This window comes from Arachis duranensis, chromosome 9, assembly GCF_000817695.3.
Source record: "Arachis duranensis cultivar V14167 chromosome 9, aradu.V14167.gnm2.J7QH, whole genome shotgun sequence".
In the NCBI taxonomy this organism is placed as follows: domain Eukaryota; kingdom Viridiplantae; phylum Streptophyta; class Magnoliopsida; order Fabales; family Fabaceae; genus Arachis; species Arachis duranensis.
Window position 1 is genome coordinate 95,219,861 of NC_029780.3, and position 10,964 is coordinate 95,230,824.

The following is a 10,964-nucleotide window of genomic DNA, read 5'->3' on the forward strand; positions in this document are numbered from 1 at the left end:
CTATACTTACAACGCGATTATATTTATGAATTTCTTTACCGACAGGAAATCCGATCGTCAGTCTTCAACCACTTCTTCCTCTTCAATGGCAGGTGTAACTTCTTCCAATTGTTCTAATACAAAATCGTGTTACCCACTGTCCACCGGAGTTTCGAACTTCTCCATCATGCCACGTTCTTCAGTAGATTCTCCACATAAAACCATGGGGTTCCTTAAGTATCCGAACGTCGGGAAGGTAATTGATTTATCGCTTGATCCAGTTGTTTAAGTATGAAATCGTACTCCTCCTTGATGGTATCTTTTCTATGACAACTCCCTTCAACTACTCCTTCATCTGCAAAGGTCTCTTCTACCTTCACCTTTAGTGCCTCCTCTAGCTCCTTATGAAGTATGGGATCATGTTGCTCTTGGATTGATGGATGTGGGTGCTCTTCCATGGATGGTGGTAATGGGATGGAGAGATCATTCTGTGGTTGAGATGGAAGTGCACTGGAGCTTGAGGGTTGAACATTGGAGGTAGAGGGTGGGTCCATGTGGGATATAAGATTTGGAGTTTAGAGGTGAGACCAATGAGAGAGGTAAGTGTGCTCTCCATGGGGGTTTGGGTGGATAAGAGGGTTCATTATTTTGGAGAAAGGGTGCATGGTAAGAAGGTGGTTCTTCTTGATAAGGATATGGAGATGGTGAATATTGAGGTGGTGGTTCTGGGTATGCTTCATATGGTGGTTGGTATGGTGGATAAGAATTATGGTCATATAGAGGTGAATGATGGAAAGGGACTTGTGAGTATGGTGGTCCAAAATCACATTGAGGAGGGGGTTCATAAGCATATGGTGGTGGTTGTTGATAATCAAAAGAGCGTTCACCATAGCCATTGTCTTGATATGCATCACAGAATGGTTGTTGATAGTCCATTGGAGGTGGTTGTTGCCATGAGGATTGATCAAATCCTTGTGACTCCTCCCATCTTTGATTGTTCTATCCTTGGTACATGTTGTCATTGTAACCTCCTCTTCCTGCAACATAGTTGTAACCAGACTCATAGCCAAAGGGGTGAGAGTTCATAGTAGTAGGAGAAAATAGAAACAAAAACTAACAAAAAGAAAATATTTTGAAGAAGATATGATTTTTGAAAAAAGATAAGATAAGATTTTGAAAAAGATATGATTTTTTTGAAAAAGATTTGAAATTTGAAATTTGATTTTGAAATAAGATAAGATAAGATAAAAATTTTAAAATAAAAATCTAAAATTATTATTTTTTTATAAAAATATTTACAATAACCAATAATGAGGCACACGTTTGTAATTCCCCGGGAACGGTGCCATTTTAACGATCATATTTCCTATCGGTAAAGAAATTCACAAATATAATCGCATTGTAAGTATAGCTTCTAAACCAACAGAAAATTCTTTCGTACAAACGTTTGGTTGTCACAAGTAACAAACTCCTGATAAAATTGATAACCGAAGTATTTAAACCTCGGGTCGTCTTCTCAAGGAATTGAAGGGAAGTATGATTTATTATTGGTTATGCAAGGGTATATTTTGGGGTTTTGAAAAGGTTTTAAACAAGTAATTTAATTGATAAGAAAATAAATTAATAATTAATAAAACTCTTGGCAAGGTATGAAAAGTGGAAGTCCTATCCTAGTTATCCTTATCAATGGTGATGAGAATTATATTTTTGCTCCCACTAAGTCAACCTCTAACTATGAAGGTAAGTCAAGTGGACAAATCAATTTAATACCTAAAGTTCTAGTCAACTCCTAAGGAAAGACTAGAGTTATAGGAATTTAAATCAATCAGCAAAGATAACAATTATCAATCACGATGAGTTTGATAACTCAAGAGTCACCAATTAATCAACTAAAACTAAGAATATAAGAAACTAAATAAAAATCATATGTCTGAAATACTTCAATTATTAATAAAAGAAATCACATCCAACATGGGAAAAGTTCATAAGTTAAATTGAGAAAATAAATAAAAGGAACATTGAACCTGAAAATTGAGAGGAAGAAATTCTAATTCCTTTAAGAGGAATCCTAATCCTAAATCCTAAGAGAGAGGAGAGAGCCTTTCTCTCTAAAAACTACATCTAAAAACTACAATTGTGAATTATGATTTGATATCTTGAGCCTCTGCATGCTCCCTAACTTTAATCTATTTTTCTGGGCTGAAATCTGGGTCAAAATGCAGCCCGAAACTGTCTCCAGCGTATTCTAAAATTTCTGCAGATCGCGCAGGTCACGCGTATGCGTCGGTCACGCGTACGCGTCATTCAACGTTTTTCTTGCCACGCGTGCGCGTCAGGCACGCGCTCGCGTCGTTTGCGCAAACTCCAATCTACGCGTACGCGTCAAGCACGCGTACACATCGCTGTGATTTTTCCAATTCGCGCGCACGCGTCAGCCATGCGTGCGCGTTGCTGTTCGCTGGTTGTCTCTTTTATTTCTTATGCTCCTTCCCTTTTCGCAAGCTTCCTCTCCATTCTCTAAGTCATTCCTGCCCTATGAAGCCTGAAACACTTAACACACAGATCACGGCATCGAATGGTATAAAGAAGAATAAAGATATACAATTAAAAGATCTTTAGGAAGCAAGTTTTCAATCATAGAACAATTTGGGAAGGAATTGTAAATACATGCTAATCATATGAATAAGTGGGTAAAAACTTGATAAAAACCACTCAATTAAACACAATATGAATCATAAAATAGTGGTTTATCACCCGGTAACACTTACGTCGTAGGGTCAACAGAGTATCGAGTTTTCAATCTGGTACACGTGGTGGCAAGCCATGACACTTAATCCAGGGAACCTCGTATCTCAGATATTTCAAATTCATACGCCAAATGAATAATTCAAAGATCATATTTCAACATTCTCAATCCATATCTCAACATTCTCATCATTCTCAACATCATCATCATTTATCAATCCAAATCTCATTTCCAAATTCATTCAAAAATCATATTTCAAAGAAAATCTTCATCATTCTTATTTCCATTCTGTTCATTAACAATCCCAATTCAAAACATAATTCTTTCTTTGATCAACAAGTAAATCTTAAAACATATAATGTTTAGAAACAAATATTTTTAATTATTTACTTCAAATAAAACTTCCAATTTTATAAAATTTCGGCAGCATCTCCTCTAAAACTCAGACACTGCCACCCTTTTCGGGTCCCAACCAAACCAAACCAAACACCTGTTAATAATTCAAATCACTTCCAATAACAATTTTCACAACAACCACACTCAACCCAAGGAAAGTGCAAAATCCAGAATCCAATCAACCAATCCTATAAATCGCAATCTAGATCAACCTCATTCAACAACATCAATCAATAATTAAGAACTCTCGGTTTTCTCAAATAGATTCAAACCAAACCGTTCCTCAAACCCTATTCAAACCATTTTCAAGATAGTAAATTATTCTCAGTAAACAAACTGTTTTCAAATATCAAGTCCTTTCCAAATTTGTTTTAAAATCTGATTCTGATATTAAATCAAATTTCAATATTAAATCTTTTCTAAAATCAAACCATTTCTAAAATTAAACTAAACACCAATAATAAATCTCCTCCGATAATTCAAGGAAAACCAGTTTAACAATTTCATTCAACTAATCAAAACACCTAACTTTCTTAATCGATCAATCTGTCAATCAGACTAATAATCTCGTTCATTCAAAACAACTCAATTCAATTCATAAGACTTACGAAATCACAAAAATGTATTTCACGCATTAATATCGATTTATAACAACTCTGGAAAGAAAAACAAGTTTAAGAAAGACGCCCCTACCTCGTTTACGATTTAACTGCGCGACAAACTCCGTTCTCTCTTAGCCTATAACCTTGGCAATCACCACCACATCCCATTCCACTCTTGCTGGCAACCCCAAACGCGACATGCAACAACCAGGAATCGATCCTACATTATCAAAACCTCAGAATTTCCACCAAACACATAACATAACGCATACACACTAGCTATGAGGGTTTCGGAACAGAAATGCTTACTGTAACAAAAGAAAATCATGGAAGCAGAGCGGTAGTGAATCCCGGGTGATAGAACTTCTGCAGCCTCTAGCAGCAATGGTTCATCTTCCTTCACGGGCTTTTCCTCGCGCGCATTCCATCCTCCGCAACGGCAAGCTCATCTGCAACCAGGGAGCAAGCTCGGTGGTGACCATGGAGGCGCGGATGGTGGCGACAGGCTTCATCACCGACAACGGCAGTGGCTGGCGCGACGATGGCGGCGATGCGACGGTCACGGCAGTCCAGGCTCACGACACTCACCCTCCACGTTGCTCCCTCTCTCGCTCGTGAACTCTCTCTTCGTGACTCAACTCCATGATAGTGACTCGATGGCCGCAGTGACGGGATAGCAGTGGCGGCGCAGCAGATACGGTATCCTCCCTTCCAATCCCTCTCCTGTTCCCCATCACTCTCTTTCTCTCAGTTCCCAAATGCTCTCTCTCTTATTCCTTTCCATTCAGCTCCCTCACTCCAACTCCCCGTCTCTCTTTTCTTTCTTTTGTTTTTTTTTACTGCTGTTGTGCAGTGTGTGCTAGATTAGGAAGAAAAGGAAAGGGAAAAAGGGGAAAGGCGGCTAGTTTAGGGAAACTAGGATTAAGGTCTCAATTAGGTTTTGTATAATTGGATTTAGGAATAACTCGATGATTTTATAAAATTAGGAGGGTAAAGTAATAATTTGAAACCAAAATTAATCCAATAATAATAATATCTATAAAAATACTATTTAATTATTAACTTAATTTATTTTCAAATAAATATTCTAATTCAATAATTAATGATAATCAAATTAATTTCCTTTAAAATCATAAAATAGAATTCAAAATCTAATTATTCAAATTAAACCATTTATCTGAAATCCTCATTATTTTTCAATCAAGCTTTCAAATCAATAATAAGAAAATGTCCAACCTATATATAAATTTCTAAAATTAATATCATGAATAAATAAAATAAATCATAATAAATTTATTATTTAATTTCTAAAAATCTGGGGTCTTACATAATGCACATGGAGGGGACGTTGGCTGAGATATAGACGGTGATACAAAACGCTTATCTCAAGATCAATGTCGAAAATCGGGCAACAAACTGACACATAAGCTTATGGCATGTATAGGATTAGACATGCATCATATTTTTTTGTGCATGTCTCTATGTTGTGAAATTCCGTGAATGTGTCTGTGTATCTTTTTTTGGTTAATTGACTTCTGAGTGAATTACTTGTCATGCTTTGGTGAAGTTGTCTGTGTTCTGTGGTGTGTTGCTGTTGGCTAAAGAATAAAATAAAATGAATATAACTATACACCTCAACACTACTAAGAACTCCCCAATTCATACCCCCTATTCCCATCCCTTTCAGCTACAGGTGCGAAGGTTTAATGCGGAGCTACAGGAGCATAGAAGATTATGTTCACGAGTTAAGTTGTTAGAATTTATTTTTCCCTCATGGTTATTGTTTTTAGTTTTTAGAGGGATAGGATATGTTTTGAGAATCTTGAAATAAGTTTATGTATTTAATGCTATGTGAATATATATACTTTTGTGATTAAGTGGTTGAAAATAAAGTCTCCTCTTGTCTTCTTAATTAAAGTTTCAGTTCGTATTCGCGAAGACTTAATATTAAATAAAGATAGTATAAAATAACATGGTTTAGAGGTAAGTAACACCTGAACTTTTAGTACACTCATGAGGTACTAAAAGTTAGGATGTTACATTATTGTATCAGAGCAGTTCATTCCTATTAGAACCTTGGGAATGGACTGACTATGCTTCACTACATACTCTAAGTGTCTGTCATGCAGTAGGGTTTGTCCTAATAACAAGAGTTTGAGTTTAACATGCATGACTATCTATTGATTAATGCTGTTAGTCGGCCGTTGCATTTCTCATGGTATTAAGTCTGGCCAACATAACACTAATGATTTATGTATATGAGAATACTAATAGATTATCATAGATGAAATAAAAGTAATAACTAACGTGAATTAAAAGATTTTGGGGATGTTAGAGGTTATTTTTTAGGGTTTACTCCATTTTGGAGTATGATCTTTGTTCGTGCCTCATAACTCAGTGCTACATTTTTCTCTTTTCTCATCTGACTTGAGGTTTCTTGCTTCATATTTTTCTTTTGGAATATGATTTGACTATATTTCAACCATTCTTTATCCCTCTTATATATCTCTGCTCGATTGTAATCCTAACTATTCATTTGATACATTTGAAACAATCATCCTTGATATTGCTCATATTCCTCTTTATGAACTATGCGTTCTTTGAGTTGGCTTTGAACTTGGTTTCTTATAATAATGATTCTTAAATTTTGATGACGTTAGATGTTCTTTTTTTATTAGTTTGTACCAAAACATGTACTCTTATCGTGCCATGTGATAGGCGTACAGTTTATTCATTTATTTTTCATCTCTTTCGTCCCTTGTTTCAGTTCTTTCCAAAACCAGATTTGATTATCCATCTTTATCATTATTTGTACACTTCTTCATAAATCCTTTACCCTTTGATTTGATTTTGAATTTGTTTTGACGCAACGCATAATTCTCAATATCTTCCTTTGTTTTGTATTCCTTTGATTCAGCTTGAGTTTATTTGTGCCATGAGCAATTTCTGGATGTGACAAACAATACGTTAGTTTCGCGGGATATATTGGTCGGGAAAAATAGACTGCTCTCTTAGTCAAGATGGCCTAAAAGAAATAGATTGCTTGCAGATGGATCATTTCTGGACTTTTATCCTTGGCATTGTTTATATTATTCTTCAAGCATCTTGTACCGTTTGATGTTGAGCTAGATTTGGGAGAATAATCAATCTTTAATTCTTCGAAAACATTATCATTGACTTTGGTTATCTATATTTGTGAACCTGGTAATCCAACTTGAATTTGCTTCAATTTATTCTGCTACCTTTTCTTTTATTGTTCCTATCCAAGTTCCTTTTCTCAGATTCCTTCTGAGGGTGCAATTTAACTTTCTTTCTAACGAATTTCATATTTTGTGCATTCCTATTTGATTTCGATTTTACCCATCTTTTTGAATTTTTATAACTATTATCTGTAATGTTCAACCTTTTTCCTTTCTGATTTTTGAATTTCTTTGTTCAAACTTAAGTTTATTTGTTAAAATTACAAGTCCTCGGATTCTAAGTTTAATTTGAATTAGACCTATCATACAATTTCTACACCACACTACACTTTTTTCAATCATTTTCACACGATATTATTTTCCTCATGTTTGAAAACTGAACATGTCAAATCTTTCTGTTTTTCTTTGATATGTTTCAAAGGGAAGTTAGTATGAATCTTTTCCATCTTATATCAATTTTCGAGGGCGAAAATTTTTACAAGGTGGGTAGAATATAACAACCCGAGTTTTTAAAAATTAAATAATGAGTTATTCATGATTTATTACTTTATTTAAAGAAAATTATTTTTTTAAAAGTAATAAAAAATAAATTTTATGACACTTTAAATTTAAAATATATTAGAATTTTTTTAAATAATTTTTATTATGATGAGATATTTTAAAAAAAAGATAAAAGAATTATTATTATTATTTCCAAAAAACATTTAAAATTAAATGATTTGTTTTAGTTTTTGGTTTAAATCGATATAGTTTTATAATTTTTTTTATCAATTTAAATCTGAACATCCCGAATAATAATAAATGTAAATGTATTGTAATTATGTATATACAAAGATTGTTATATATTATATAATTTTTGTTTGGTATTTTAAAAATAGAGTCTCGCTAGAAAGACAATGAGGTATCTATACAATATGTACAATGGCCTGTTTATTTGGTCCAATATGCATTAATAATGTAAATTAAACATCATTGTCCCTAATTTCTAGTTGCTTTTTGTGATATCTACTCCCAATTTACCCCAAATTCTTTCACATTAACTCTTTATCACCCACCATTACCTACCCTCCAAAAAATTCCATTGTTTGTTCTACAGAAAAACCCTCCTTTCTCCGCCGCCCCGCCGTGTGCCCAGCAATATGCGTCCTACTGCTCTGCTTCTACGTGACGTGTAGCCTCCGTTCCTGTTGACCGGAACTGTCGCGCTCTAACTCCTCGCGCCAAAGCCCTCGCCGAAAGAACTTCCGTCACTCCTCACGCGGCCGAACATCCATGACCTGCAACTGTCAGCATCGCCGACGTGAGTTGCAGCCCCGAACTCCGCGCTCACATCATCCCAGCGTTGCTGCCTGGGTCTTATTGAATTACTCGAAGAATAAACATCCACGAAAACTGAGAAAGTGAACATCCAAAATTATACAAAAACGAACATTCAATGTGAACGTGTATAAATCATAACCAGCAATCATCGTCTACAACTAAGCACCTAAGAATAACTATCCACGTTTACAGAGAAAGTGAACATCCGGCGACAAGAAGAAGGCACAAAGTGGCTGCAATGGAGGCGCTAGATGTCCGGGCTGCTTCGGTGCTGCGAGCTCGACTCACACAATATGTGCGTCCTTCCTACGTACGGTGGCCTATGCAGACGATGGGACCAGTCGGAAGAGTGTCAGCATGATGTTCAACGGCAACTGGTAACCGTGGCGGCACTGTACCAGCTTTTACTTCGAGGAGAGAGTGAGAGAAGAGTTTATACCGTATTGAGAGAGAGAGAGAGATAATCCTAATTTGATTCTAACGGGAATCATGATTTGATTCAAATTTTAAATGAAAAACTACTCAAAATTAATTAATTGCCATAACTACTCAAAATTTGCCATAACTAATGAAAATTATGATTTGATTCAAATTTTAAATTGGAAACTACTCAAAATTAATTAATTGCCTCTAATTTAATTCTAATTTCAATTTAACCCTATTGTACACATTATATAAAACATACATGCTCCTCATACTTTTCCTTAAAAATATTCTTATGCTAAAAATTAAATCATTAAATACATTTAATGTCCAACTTAATATAAATAAAAATTTAATTTAAATATTATCTTTTTTTTGAGTAACCGGGCCTAATTAAATTCAAGAAACAAAAGAACTATACACCTACAACTCCATGAACACCCTTACCTACAAGAGCATTGGCCGTTCGGGTCTCTCTAATATCACTATTAATCAGTTTAACCAGCATCAAAGGAGAAGTATCTAAGAAGAGAAAGTGATCTTGGTAGTACGTACTTGATACTGTCCTTGGCAATTCAATCAGCACACATATGAATATCAAATAAAAAATATTAAATTAATATAAAACTATGATACGTGTGAGATAATTTGACATATGCAATAATACATAATTATTTGAAATTAACTAATTAATTAAGCAATATTAATCACAAAAAGTCGTTAATTGTCAAGTAATTTGTCTAATCTATATATCATACTTTTACTTATTCATAAGTGCGAATGGAAAGGAGAACTAGAATATTGAAAAGTGTAACACCCTACCATACAGAGACTTATGCTTAAGTCATAATTCAGAGATGGCGAGGTATTACGACCTCTAAAAATAAAAATTTAGTACGTATAGTAGTATGAATAATTGATTATAACTAGGAGCCTTTGTAGAAAAAGGGGTAAACAAAAAAACGCAACTCAAAAGCGCAACACTCCGATCGATAACGTAACGAACAAGGATAAACCAACGTGAGATTATATGTATACAAAGGAGTGTCAAAAACAGGAATATCAAGACTCAAGATCCGGCTGCGAAGATAACCGATCCGAGCATAACAATATATACATATGATATAATAAGGAAAACCCCAAAGGAAACCCAAAGGGACACAAATACATAAAACCTATTCTCCAAAATCTCCTATAAGAGGAGTCATCACAGTTTGAATTATTTAATGGAGATAAAAGTATCTAAGCAAAACATATAAACCAAAACATAGCCCCGAGAACAAAGGATCTTCGCAAATCTAAAAGTCTCCAGCATGCCTCAGCGAGAGACCTCACGTCCTGCATCTGAAAACCACAAAATCCGCATGGGTGAGAACTAGAGGTCCCCAGCATGGTAACAGCTTCCACATATATAATACATAATAATGGAGGAAAGCCAAAGGCAATCCTAGAACTTCCTCCAGATAATATCAAAGCTTATAAACAGGCTAAACCATAGAGGGCATCTGACTAAAGATACTTCAGTCTAACTAATACTTCCCTTTCCAATTCCTTCAGACCTCCCAACCACCAGCAGGAGTATAAAAAAGCAAACACAGTTATATCAGACAAGAAATATACAATTAGGAACAAGTAAGGCATTTAGACAAATAGCAAGTAATATGCAATCAAATAGGCAATCTCAAACAATTCATATAGTATGCATATGATGAATGCCTGTCCCTAGTGGCTGATGATATCATCTTGTCGGTTATAGAGCCAACCCGACAAGTCCTGGTCACTAACCATTGGACTATCCCTCTGTCACGCATCCCCAACTCGAGTTATACTCGTCATAAACTTGATCATAATCATGATCTATATCCATCACCCTCACTGGTGAATATTTACGGGGGCGAGCTCATCCGGGTCTTTCACAGTGCCCGGCCACACTTATGACATAGGGTCAAAAGAGTATCAAGTCTCAACCTGGAGCACGTGGTGGCTAGCCACTGCTTTCTCCCAGGGAAACTCTCATCTCCGATAATGGAAGTGCAACTTTCACAATTCATTCAACAGCATATATATGCATTTATTCTTAGCCATAATCATGGCTCCGCCATAACACGGCAATAATCCGGCCATCCGGCTCACGGTTAAATCCATAACCAGCCAATATATAAACAATTACGGCCCTTCGGCCAATGGCATAACAAGCACTTCCACCACCATCCTCCACATCTCACATAATCATCAATGATCCTCATTGATTATTCATTTTCCCCTTGCTTCACTCGCAAGTTACCTCATTCACTAGCC